Source organism: Lampris incognitus, chromosome 2, assembly GCF_029633865.1.
Source record: "Lampris incognitus isolate fLamInc1 chromosome 2, fLamInc1.hap2, whole genome shotgun sequence".
NCBI classification, from domain to species: domain Eukaryota; kingdom Metazoa; phylum Chordata; class Actinopteri; order Lampriformes; family Lampridae; genus Lampris; species Lampris incognitus.
In genome coordinates this window covers 82,868,732-82,882,090 of record NC_079212.1, presented here as the reverse complement: position 1 = coordinate 82,882,090, position 13,359 = coordinate 82,868,732, and the positions used below count along the sequence as shown (strand labels likewise).

At 46.3% G+C, this 13,359-nt stretch overlaps 1 protein-coding gene across 3 annotated transcripts in view; it reads left to right on the top strand.

The window, feature by feature from the left end:
• inavab (innate immunity activator b) overlaps positions 1-13,359 on the top strand; it is a 92,939-nt gene that overhangs the window by 18,811 nt on the left and 60,769 nt on the right. For all 3 annotated transcript variants that reach the window (XM_056274510.1, XM_056274507.1, XM_056274509.1), the window contains exon 2: positions 10,696-10,936. The gene's annotated coding sequence lies outside the window, so the exon portion shown is untranslated. The remainder of the gene's footprint in view (positions 1-10,695; positions 10,937-13,359) is intronic.

Here is a 13,359-nt window from a genome sequence, read left to right as displayed (position 1 = left end):
TCTTCGATCGTCTCTTGATTATAGCACCGCCAGCATGTGGTGCTATAATCAAGATATGCAGGTTTTGGCAAGCAACTCCCACGTTATACATCCAGCATTAAAAACCCGACATGCAGGCGTTTTCTTGAATTGAACTGAATCTTGAGGTGTAGGTCATCCCCATTTCAGCCTGTAAATTTCCGCAATATGCGGAATCGACCTTTTCGAACTCCTTCTAGGCTGTAAGTGCCATCTGCCCGAAACGTTGTACCTAGTCGCTATGAATCCTCTTGATAAAAAGTTATTAAAATGGTTTTGATGATTTTAAAAAAAAAGGCGAGAGTTATAAAGGAACAACTTCTTGAAGTATGCATATCTCAGCAACAATCAGTGCTATTAACATGAAGTTCCACTCAGTTGTTTCTCATGCCCCATTGAGGCTCTGAGCAAATTTTGACGTCAATTGGCTACTAGTTGGCGTTTTTCACAAAATAGAAAAAAAAATTTAAAAACCTAATTTTGTGATGAATGTTGCAAGCCATTGTTACCAAGTAAGAACTCAATAGAAATACATTCGTGGTTAGGAATGGGTATCATCAAGATTTTACCAGTACTACTACTCTTATCGATAAAGCTTATTATTCTGGTGCTTTAATGCTACTATTGTTAGGTGTTTTTGTTCATTTTTAAGAGAAAAAAAAGTACAGAATTAACATTGCTTTATCTTCTCACGTCTGGACAGATCGTTACTTTTAATCATCAACCCATGTTTGTATTATTTAGTTAGCTCTGTGTGGGCTCTAGGCTGCTAGCATACATAACATACCTGAGGTGGATGTGAGACAAACTAACGAGCTAGATAGTCGAAAACTGTGCATTTCTCTGTATTTGATGTACTTTCACTAGATGTTTCAAAAGAGTGCTTGTGTTTCTGCCCTTACATGCAAAAGACTTGGACTTGTGGCAACGATTATTGTCAGCATCGACTCTAGTGAAGTATAACCAGACTTTTGACCGTTTAGTTCTCAGCATGGTGGAATGGTGGCACAGTAGCCCAGTGGTTAACACTATTGCCTCACAGCAACAAGGTCCTGGGTTCGAACTCCAGGCCGTCACAGGTCCTTTCTGTGTGGAGTTTGCGTGTTCTCCCCCTGTCTGTATGGGTTTCCTCCTGGTGCGCCGGTTTCCTCCCACCATCAAAAATACCTGCATGTTAGGGTTAATACTCCTGCTTATGCCTCTGAGCAAGGCAATGGAAAGAAGAACTGGAGTTGGTCCCCGGGTGCTGCAACTGCCCACTGCTCCTATACAATAGGATGGGATAAATGCAGAGAACATATTCGTTGTAAAAATCTACTACTACTATTTCTGGCTGCTCCCGTTAGGGGTCGCCACAGCGGATCATCTGTTTCCATCTCTTCCTGTCCTTTGCATCTTCCTCTGTCACACCAGCCACCTGCATGTCCTCCCTCACCACATCCATAAACCTCCTCTTTGGTCTTTCTCTTTTACTGTTCCACAGCAGCTCCATATTCAGCATCCTTCTCCCAATATACCCAGCATCTCTCCTCCACACATGTTCAGACCATCTCAATCTTGCCTTTTTTGCTTTGTCTCCAAACCGTCCAACCTGAGCTGTCCCTCTGATATACTCTTTCCTAATCCTGTCCTTCTTTGTCACTCCCAGCGAAAATCTTAGCATCTTAAACTCTGCCGCCTCCAGCTCTGCCTCCTGTCTTTTTGTCAGTGCCACTGTCTCCAAACCATATGAGATAGCTGATCTCACTACCATCTTGTAAACCTTCCCTTTAACTCTTGCTGGTACCCTTCTGTCGCAAATCACTTTTGACACTCTTGTCCACCCACTCCAACCTGCCTGCACTCTCTTCTTCACCTCTCTCCTGCACTCCCCGTTACTTTGAACAGTTGATCCCAAGTATTTCAACTCATACGCCTTCATCACCTCTACTCCTTGCATCCTCACCATTCTGCTTTCCTCCCTCTCGTTTGCGCATATGTATTCCGTCTTGCTCCTACTGATTTTCATTCCTCAACCTGCTCCGTACTCTCGCTACAGATCACAATGTCATCCACAAACATCATAGTCCACGGAGAATCCTGCGTGATCTCGTCTGTCAGCCTGCCCATCATCATTGCAAACAAGAAAGGGCTCAGAGCCGATCCTTGATGTAATTCCACCTCCACCTTGAACCCATCTGTCATTCCAACCGAACACCTGACCACTGTCACACTGCCCTCATACATATGCTTCACCACTCGTTCATACTTCTCTGCAACTCCCGACGTCCTCATACAATAATACACCTCCTCTCTCGGCACCCTGTCATATGCTTTCTCTTAATCAAAAAAAAGTAACTCCTTCTAACCTGCTCTATACTTCTCCATCAACATTCTCAAGGCAAACATTGCATCTATAGGGCTTTCGTGGCATGAAACCATACTGCTGCTCGCTAATCATCACCTCTCCTCTTAACCTAGCTTCTATTACTCTATCCCATATGTTCATGCTGTGGCTGATCAACTTTATACCTCTGTAGTTGCTACAGTTCTGCACATCACCCTTATTCTTGAAAACAGGTACCAGTATGCTTCTTCCCCACTCCTCAGGCATCCTCTCACTTTCCAAGATTGTGTTAATCTAGTTAAATACTTCACTGCCATCTCTCCTAAACACCTCCATGCTTCCACAGGTACTTGTCACCTGGACCAACCACCTTTCCACTCTTCATCCTCTTCATAGCTGCCCTCACTTCCTCCTTGCTAATCAACTGCACTTCCTGATTTACTATCCCACATCATCCAACTTTTTCTCTCATTTTCTAAATTCATCAGCCCCTCAAAGTACTCCTTCCACCTTCTCAACACACTCTCCTCACTTATCAGCAAATTCCATCTGTATCCTTCATCACCCTAACCTGCTGCACATCATTTCCAGTTCGGTCCCTCTGGCTAGTCAATTTGTACAAGTCCTTTTCCCCTTCCTTAGTTTCTAGCCTCTCATACAACTCGACATATACCTTTTCCTTTGCCTTCACCGCCTCTCTCTTTGCTTTACACCGCATCTCCTTGTACTCCTGTCTACTTTCTTCATCTCTCTGACTATCCCACTTCTTCGCCAACCTCTTCCTCTCTATACTTTCCTGTACTCTCTCATTCCCCCACCAGGTGTCCTTGTATTCCTTCCTCTGTCCAGATGACAAACCAAGTACCTTTCTTGCTTTCCCCCTCACTATTTCTGCAGCGCTTGCCCAGCCATTCGGCACCTCTTCACTACCACCTAGTGCCGGTCTTAACTCCTCCCTGAACTCCACACAACAGTCTTCCTTCTTCAACTTCCATTATTTGATCGTTGGCTCTGCCTTCACTCTCTTCCTCTTCTTGATCGCCAAAGTCCTCCTACAGACCACCATCTGATGCTGCCTAGCTACGTTCTCCCATCACCAGCTTGCAGTCTCCAATCCCTTTCAGATTGTGCCTTTTGCATAAGACATAGTCCACCTGTGTGCACTTTCTTCCACTCTTGTACGTCACACTGTCTTCCCCCCTCTTTTTGAAATATGTATTCACCACAGCCATTTCCATCCTTTCTGCAAAAGCCAGCCCCATCTGTCCCTCCACATTCCTGTCTTTGACACCATACCTACCCATCACCTCCTCTTCACCTCTGTTCCCTTCACCAACATGCCCATTGAAGTCCACTCCAATCACCACTCTCTCCTCCTTGTGTACACTCTCCACTACTTCATCCAACTCACTCCAGAATTCATCTGTCTCGTCCATCTCACACCCCACTTTGCTGGGCATATGCACCAGTAAAATCCACCATCACACCTTCTATTTTTAGGTATCCATATCTGGTAGCTGAGTGTTAGAGGAATTGGCAAAAGGCCCACTGTGAGCCAGGTGAAATGGGCTGCAGGGAATTTGCAGGCCAGTCTTTACACCGGGTCCGGGGACTCTTGGGGATTTGTGGGCTGCAAAGAACAAGAGCCATTAAGAACATCCTGGAAGTCGCGGAAAAGGCTTCCCGTTGGCTCTGGGTGAAGAGGGGTGACACGTGGCATAATGCGCTACCTGAACACAAGTCGGGGCTTGGTCATCCTTGGCTGGGTCTCTTGGTAAAGGTAGTCTGATGTTAAGACCCGAAACATCTGATGACCCGGGTTCATTACTGATAATGTGTCCATGTTGCACAACATGATGTATCAAAGAACTAGCTATTCCAAAAATTATCAGTGAATGTCCCACTATTAGTAGTTGCTTTTGAATAAAGCCTAGCAGTTTTTCAAAAGTGACTACTTGCTATTCACTTTGACACTCTCAACTTTTTCAATTTGACTTCTCAAATCTAAACTTATGATATCAACATCTAGTAGTTGTGACTAGTCATATTGATTGACTAGTGTTAAATATGTCACGTAAAAATGTATTGATATATTTATTTGGAATAGAAACTAGATCTCATTAAAAAGCTACCCGTCAATTGTCAAGTCCCAATGTAATTCTGAAAAGTGAATTAGAATAGCAACTGATCATTGATGAATTGTTACTAGTGATAGTCACTGTCAGTACTGAACCACAGGCTTGGACTCAAAACGCAGACTCAGTCTCAGTTCACCAAATTCAGTCCTTTTAATAAAAATGAGGTCAGTACACAGGTGATCAGATAACAAGGCAACAGTGTCCAAATCAGCAGGCGAAAGGCGAGGTCAAAAAAGGCAAAAACAGGTCAGAAAACTATAGGGTTGAAGAAACACACAAGGAAAAAATGCTGGAACGCTGTCACAAGGAACAAGATGAACTGGCACAGAAGGAAGGGAACACTAAGACTATATGCTCTGGAGGAGGGGAGACAATGAGACACAGGTGCAACACATTAGAGCAGGGCAGGTAATCACACAGGAGGGAGACACATGAGGGCAGGAAGTAAAGGACCTGAAACGAGACAAGAGGTGAGTATCAAAATAAAACAGGAAGTACAAGACAAAGAACACTGGGAGAAACAAAAGATAACTTAACTATCCAGACGGGGTGTGACAGTACCCCCCCCCCTCTACTGCCAGCTCCAGACGGCCCAGGGTCGCCAGGGTGGGCCCGATGGAAGTCCCGGATGAGGGAGGGGTCCAGAATGTTGCTGGCCGAGACCCAGGAATGTTCCTCCGGGCCGTATCCCTCCCAGTCAACCATGTATTGGGAGCCCCGGCCCCGACGCCGGACCACCAGGAGTTTGCGGACAGTGTAAACAGGGCCACCATCGACGAACCGAGGGGGAGGAGGTAGGGACCAGAGGGCTTTCTATGACCGATTTGATCTGACTCACGTGGAAGGATGGGTGGACTCTCATGGCTCTGGGGAGTTTGAGCTTGACAGCAAATAGGTTAATGACCTTGGAAATAGGGAATTGCCCCACAAACCAGGGAGCGAGTTTCCGGGACTCCACTCTGAGAGGGCAGGTCTTTAATGGATAGCCATACCCTCTGGCCGCTCCTGTAAATGGGGGCAGGGATCCGCCGTCGGTCAGCTGCCTTCTTGTAATGCTCAGAATTGCGGAGCAGGGTGCGTCGGGCCCAGGCTCAGGTGTGGCGACAGCGGCGAACCAGAGCCAGCTCAGGGGGCATACTGACCTCCCTCTCCAGGGCAGGGAAGAGAGGAGGTTGATATCCATAGGCACACTGAAAGGGGGAGAGACCAGATGAGGAACACGGGAGAGAATTGTGTGCATACTTTACCCAGGTGAGCTGACTGCTCCATGTGTTGGGGTGCTGGGAGGCGAGGCAACGCAGGCTGGTCTCCAGCTCCTGGTTCAGCCGCTCCGTCTGACCATTGGTTTGGGGATGGTGGCCAGATGAGAGGCTGACGGATGCTCCCAGGAGTGAACAGAAAGCCCGCCAGAACTGTGCCACAAACTGCGGGCCCCGGTCAGACACAATGTCCCTGGGGAAGCCATGGAGGCGAAAAACATGCTACAGCATCACCTCGGCTGTCTCCTTGGCCGAGGGCAACTTGGGCAAGGGAACAAAATGGGCCATCTTTGAAAATCTATCCACCACCGTGAGGATGGTGGTGTTACCTTCGGAAGGGGGGAGACCAGTCACAAAGTCCACGGAGATGTCTGACCAGGGTTGATGTGGCACAGGGAGTGGGCAAAGCTGACTAGAAGCTGGGCGTCGGGAGACCTTACTGCGAGCACAAACCGGACAGGCTGCCACGTACTCTTTCACCTCCTTCTCCATGACCAGCCACCAGAACCGCTGTCATATGACGAACAAGGGCCTGCGTACTCCAGGTTGACAGGATAACCGGGAAGAGTGGGTCCAGTGGATGACCTGTGAATGCAAGACAGGAGGCACAAACAGCCGGTTCGGCGGACAGCCGGCCGGAGGTTGACAGTTCACATTGGCCTCGTCGACCCTTCTCTCTATGTCCCAAGTAACAGCACCCACAACATACAAGGGAGGAAGAATGGCAGTAGGATCTTTACAGGCGTTCTCGGAGGGAAACAAACGGGAGAGAGCATCAGGCTTTAAGTTCTTGGAGCCAGGGCAATAAGACAGAGTGAAATGGAACTGGTTGAAAAAGAGAGCCCACCTTGCCTGCCGAGAATTGAGCCTCTTTGCCGTCTTCAAGTACTCAAGGTTTTTGTGATCCGTCCAGATGAGAAAATGCTGTTTGGGCCCCTCCAACCAGTGCCTCCACTCCTCCAATGCCACCTTGATGGCAAGCAGCTCACGGTTGCTAACATCATAGTTTCTCTCAGAGGCTGACAGCTTGCGGGAAAGAAAGGCACAGGGGTGTAGCTTATTGTCCTTAGCCGACCTTTGAAAGAGAACAGCTCCCACCCCCCACATCGGAGGCATCCACCTCCACCACAAACTGCAGTTTGGGGTCAGGCAACGTGAGGACAGGAGCTGAGGTGAAGCTGGTCTTCAGTCTCTGGAAAGCGAGCTCAGCCCGGGTGTTCCACTGGAAGCTAGGCTTAGAAGAGGTCAGTGCATGAAGGGGGGCAGCAACAGAACTAAAATTTCTGATGAACTTTCTGTAAAAGTTAGCAAACCCCAGGAATCATTGAACCTCCTTACGGCTAGTGGGAGTGGGCCAATCCACAACAGCGCTAACCTTTTGTGGGTCCATCCTGACCTCCCCCGCAGACACGATGAACCCCAGGAAGAACACGGAGGGCACGTGAAACTCACACTTCTCAGCTTTGATAAAGAGTTGGTGGTGGAGGAGGCGCTGGAGGACCCGCCGGACGTGCTGAATGTGAGTTTGCTCATCAGGGGAGAAGGTTAAGATGTCGTCCAGGTAAACAAAAACGAACTCATTGAGCATATCCCGGAGGACGTCGTTCACCAGGGCCTGAAAGACAGCTGGGGCATTGGTAAGTCCAAACGGTATGACCAGGTACTCGTAATGACCACTAGGAGTGTTAAATGCTGTCTTCCATTCATCCCCCTCCCTTATTCTAACTAGGTGATAAGCATGCCTTAAGTCCAGTTTAGTGAAAACCTTAGCACCATTTAGTAGTTCAAAAGCAGTGGAAATTAAAGGGAGGGGGTACCTGTTGCGAACGGTGATCTTGTTGAGTCCTCTGAAGTCAATGCAAGGTCGCAGGGTTTTATCCTTCTTGTCAACGAAGAAGAACCCAGCGCCAGCGGGAGAGGAGGAAGGCTGAATAATCCCTGCAGGTCAGGAAACTATAGGGCTCAAGAAACTTACACAAGGAAAAAATGCGGAACGCTGTCACAAGGAACAAGACAAACTGGCACAGAAGGAAGGGAACACCAAGACTATACGATACTCTGGAGGAGGGGAGACAATGAGACACAGGTGCAACACATTAGGGCAGGGCAGGTAATCACACAGGAGGGAGACACATGAGGGCAGGAAGTAAAAGACCTGAAACGAGACAAGAGGTGAGTATCAAAATAAAACAGGAAGTACAAGACAAAGAACACTGGGAGAAACAAAAAATAGCTTAACTATCCAAACAGGGCGCGACAGTCACTAGCATTGACAAAGTCACTTGCAACCTGTGACTTTACAATAGCAACTGGTGACACTCAGTGTAGTGAATATTGTTTCAAAAATAAGTACTAATATTTAGTGACATGCAATATGGCGGTCAGAGACACCAATGGAAGGTTAGAATGGTGCATTGCTTTCAGAAAAGGTTTTTCAACATTCATGTCAGCAGGACAGGACCTAAAAACACAAGTAAATTGAGACCCTCCCAAAAGATAAGGAGAAAAAAATGGGTTTTCATTTTAGATTTTAAAGAGTCTAGAGAATCAGACACTGATGTCAGGAAGACTATTCCGCAGAAAAGGGGCATGTTAAGAAAAGGTTTTGCAGACTTCTATTTAACTCCAGGGAGGCCTGTACTTTGATAACAGTAGGTCTCAGATGGTACATAAGTCTGTATAAAATTGGACACATAAGAAGGGCCAAGTCTAGTCAATGTTTTTCAGGTTGATATGAGCACGTTAAAGCCAAATGTAGCATGAATAGGGATTAATATTCTAGCAGCAACATTTTGAACCAATTGAAGGTTTTTAGTACTAGCACATGGCATGAAAAAGGACATTGCACCACTATAATCTGGATGAAACAAAAACATGGATCAGCATCAGTTAAGGACAGTATAGACAGAATTTTAGCAATCTTTTGTATATGGGGAAACAAGCAGTCTTGGTAATTTCTCTAATATGAAATTCGAAAGATTTTTTGAATTTCGAAAGAGGGAGTTTGCTGAAGGCTGCAGAGACTTGATTGATTCTATTGTGAATTTCTTGATCAGTGTTGCAACTCTCAGAAAGGATACTGCCCAGGTATTTGAAAGATGGAACAACTGAGAGTGGTTGGTGTTCTATACTGAAGACAGGCATAGTGGGTGGGGGGCTGGACTTCCATTGGCATAAGACCTCAGTGTTGGTGTTGTTGATAGACCCAGCCTGCTGTAGGCATTCACAACTGTGGCAACGATGGTTTGCAGGTCTTCTGGTGTGTGAGCTTAGAGAACGCAGTCATCAGCAAACTGCAGCTCAAGGACCTACACTGCTGACAACTTGGTGGTTGCCTGGAACTTTCGAATGTTGAAGAGGTTTCCATCTACCTAAAGTCTATTGTGATCCCACTACTGCCTTCCTGATCTTTATGAAAAAGCTTTATGACACGTAGGAGGAAACTATTGAAGAGTAGCAGTGCCAGCACACACCCCAGCCTCACTCCAGTGCATACATTAAAGGGCACCGATTCCTGTCCTGCTATGGCCACCCATGCCACCATCCCATCATGGAACTGTGGCAAAATGTTCACAAATTTGCTCAGGCAGCCAAACTATCTCACGACTTTCCAAAGTAGCTCTCGATTCACAGTGTCCAAAAGCTTTGGAGACGTCGACAAAAGCCATGAAAAGGTCCTGATGTGGTTCATGGCACTTTTCTTGTAGCTGTCTTACTGTGAAAAACACCCACAGTACTCCCTAGTTTTTCTGAAACCACACTGTGACTCTGGCAGCAGATGTTCTGTCAAGTGCTTCACGATCCCGCATAGCATGACTTTTTTTTTTCTTTTTTCTTTTTTGCATAGCATGACTTTGCCTGCAACAGCTAGCAGGGATATGCTGTGACTGTTGCAGCAGATGGACTTGTCACCCCTGTTTTTGTACAGGGTGACAATTTTGCATCCTTCCATTGTTGAGGGACACTCTCCTGGTCCCAGACCTGCAGGATGTACTGATAGGTCATTCTGGTGCACAAGTATCCTCGTTTTAGGAGTTCTGCTGAGATGCCATCACTGCCAGGGGACTTATTGTTCTTGAGGGAGTTGATGGCTGCAAGTACTTCCTGAAATGTTGGTGAGTGGTCAAGGTCTGGATTGAGATGGGCAGACGAATTGGTAGCTCTTCCAGGATGGATTGGTCAGTTGGTGAGTGCTGGTTAAGTAGGGCTTCAAAATGTTCAGCCCACCTTGCCAGGATCTGCTTTTGGTCTTTCAGGGTTGTCAGTCCATTTACTGATTTTAAGGGTGTGATAGAGCAGTTCCCAGGGCCATATATATTCTTTATAAAGTTGTAGAAGTTGTGCATATCATTTCTGTCAGCATATGTATGATTGAATCTTGTGAGCTTTGTTCATTCACCATGTATTTTGCAATCTGCACAAGGTTGTTTGTACCTCCTTACGTGCTGTTTGCCACTGCTGCTGAAAGATGGCGGATGCAGGGCAGTTGAGAGTAGCCCTGTGTGCCCTACACATGGTTTCCAGCAGGGTTGTGATGGTGTCAGACTTCTCGTCGAACCAGTCTTGATTTTTTCTGGCTATGTAGCCTATAGAGTCGACTGCAGCTTGATGTAGCAATGAGGTTAGGAAGGTCCATTTCTGATCCATGGAATTGTCAAAACTCAGAATGGCCTCAAACTCCAGTGCCATCATGCCTACAGAGTGTTGGAACTCTTCTGTGCTGGGGCTGACTTCAATTCAGCACACTTCAGTTGCTTCTTTATGGGTTTCTTGAGACACTGTGGGGGGCGCACTTTGATGTGGAGTTTGGTCATGATCAGGCAGCTATAAAAAATATATCTTTGCTCCTGAATTGTTGAGCTCTTTTTTTCTACATCAAAGGTTTCATTGCAACATCTTGTGGTAATCCCTCATTGCAAAACTAATGGCTGTTTCCTTTTTTTTAATCTGGCAGGAGAAGAGATCCTGTACTGAAAATGTTTTGAAGTCTCAAAGTGCAAAGCTCTCTGCAGAAAAGGCAAAGAAGGCTCTCGGCAGCTGTTTCAAGACCAGTGTGGCATCTCCTGCTTTGCCTGTGCAACTTGAAGACGTTGTCGAGGCTGAGTCGAATAGTACCTGATGACCCCTGCCATCGATGGAGAAAAACCCCCGGCCTGGTGGAAGCTGCACAAGATCAACTTCCCACAACTGAGCAAGTATGCCTGCAATTATCTTTGTATTCCACCCATAAATTCCCCCTCAGAATGTCTGTTAACACTGGAGAGAATATAGTAACTTGTACCCGTTCATCCTTAAAACCAGCAAAAGTCCATATGCTGGTTTTCCTGGTGAAAACCTGTGAGCTAGTGAGAACCATACAGGAGGATGACATAGTGGCTGGCAGAGCCATACTCCTTGTGCACTTTGTCTGTGTGGTTTGTTGCTGTAGTAACAGCAACACGATGTCTCGTCAATACACTCCGAGCCTTGCCGCAGCGTGTGGAGGCATTCGTTCATCCATTCATGCGCGGCACTAATTAGATGACGAGGCATTTGGCTACCTTAAAAGAGTCATACTTACTCCCGCCATTTACCCACGCTTCATTGAATTTCTTCACAAGAAATCATTGGGATTAATGTTTATTTAATATTTATATTAATGTTCACAGTGCTTCTTTTTCTTTTCAGATTTTATTAAAAAGTGTAAGCCACATGTTTACATATTACATGTTTATTACAACTTTCATTTATCCAAAAATTGTAGAGTGGTAGAGCCACAGATTTTTCATTTTTCATATTTCTGCTGTGTGAAGAAGAGAGTGCAGGAAGGGTGGCATGGGTGGAGAAGAGTGTCAGGAGTGATGTGTGACAGAAGGGTACCAGCAAGAGTTAAAGGGAAGGTTTACAAGATGGTAGTGAGACCAGCTATGCTGTATGGTTTGGAGACAGTGGCACTGATGAAAAGACAGGAGGTGGAGCTGGAGGTGGCAGAGTTGAAGATGATAAGGTTTTCATTGGGAGTGATGAAGAAGGGCAGGATTAGGAACGAGTATATTAGAGGGACAGCTCAGGTTGGACGGTTTGGAGACAAAACAAGAGAAACAAGACTGAGATGGTTTGGACATGTGTGGAGGAGAGATGCTGGGTATATTGGGAGAAGGATGCTGAATATGGAGCTGCCAGGAAGAGGAGAAGAGGAAGGCCAAAGAGGAGGTTTATGGATGTGGTGAGGGAGGACATGCAGGTGGCTGGTGTGACTGAGGAAGATGCAGAGGACAGGAAGAGATAGAAACACATGATCCGCTGTGGCGGCCCCTAATGGGAGCAACTGAAAGTAGTAGTAGTAGTAGTAGTAGTAGTAGTAGTAGTAGTAGTAGTAGTAGTGTGTGATATTTCTTGGAGTTACTGACTGGAGCTCAGTAAGATTCACATTTATTTTCATATTAATGTTCACACCAGGCTTGTTGTTCTGCAGTGCTTTGTTGTTCCTTTTTCAGATTTTATAAAAAGTTAAGTCATGATAATTACATGTTTACAAGGCTTGAAGTTACATAATTCAGTCAATATTTGACTGTGATTGAAAGTTTTTCTTTTTATAATTCAGTAGTTTAATAAAGATATGTTAATCATATCCATTCGTGCATCAATCCATCTCATTTCATCGTAACACAGAGGCCTGGCCTACAGGAAAAAGCAGGTTACACTCATCAGACAAAACATTAAACCACTTCAAGGTAAGTGAATATCTCATTACAATGACGCCTGTCAAGTCGTGGGATATGTTAGGCAGCAAGTGAACAGTAGTCAGTTCTTGAAGTTGATGTGTTGGACGCAGGAAAAATGGTCAAGCATCAGGATCCGAGTGACTTTGACAAGGGCCAACGTGTGATGGCTAGACGGCTGGGTCAGAGCATATCCAAAACGGCACGTCTTGTGGGGTGTTCCTGTCGGTATGCAGTGTTCAGTACCTACCAAAAGTGGTCCAAGGAAGGACAACCGGTGAACTGACGGCAGGGTCATGGGCGCCCAAGGCTCATTGATGCACATGGGAAGCAAAGTCTGGCCCTTCTGGTTCAATCCCACAGAAGAGCTACTGTAACTCATATAACTGAAAAAGTTCATGCTGGCTATGATAGACAGGTGTCAGAACATAGTCGATCGCAACGTACTCTGATGTGGCTGTGTAGCCACAGACTCGTAAGAGTGCCCATGCTGACCCCTGTCTGTCATCAAACGTGCCTACAATTGGTCCGCGGTGGTGTAGCAGTCTAAGCATCAGCTTTGTGTCGATGCAGTTGCCCACTGGGAACCGGGGTTCACGACCCGGTCTTGTCAGATCCGACTATGGCCGGATTCGATGAAGCAGCAATAATTGGCAACGCTGTCTTCGGGAGGGGGGCGGAGTCGGCTTGTGTTCGTCACATGACAGCGTCTGTGTGTGTGTGGGAAAAAGCAGTGGTTTGGCCTGGATTCGCCATGTCACGGAAGTGGCAAGGTCTCCTTTGAGACTTCCGGCCGGAGAGACGCAGTTGGCGATTGCATGCAGTACGAGGGTGGTGTTTGAACTAGAATAGGGAGCGATTAGTCACTAAATTGGGAGAAAAAGGGAAAAAAGTGCCTACAATGGGCACATGAGCAT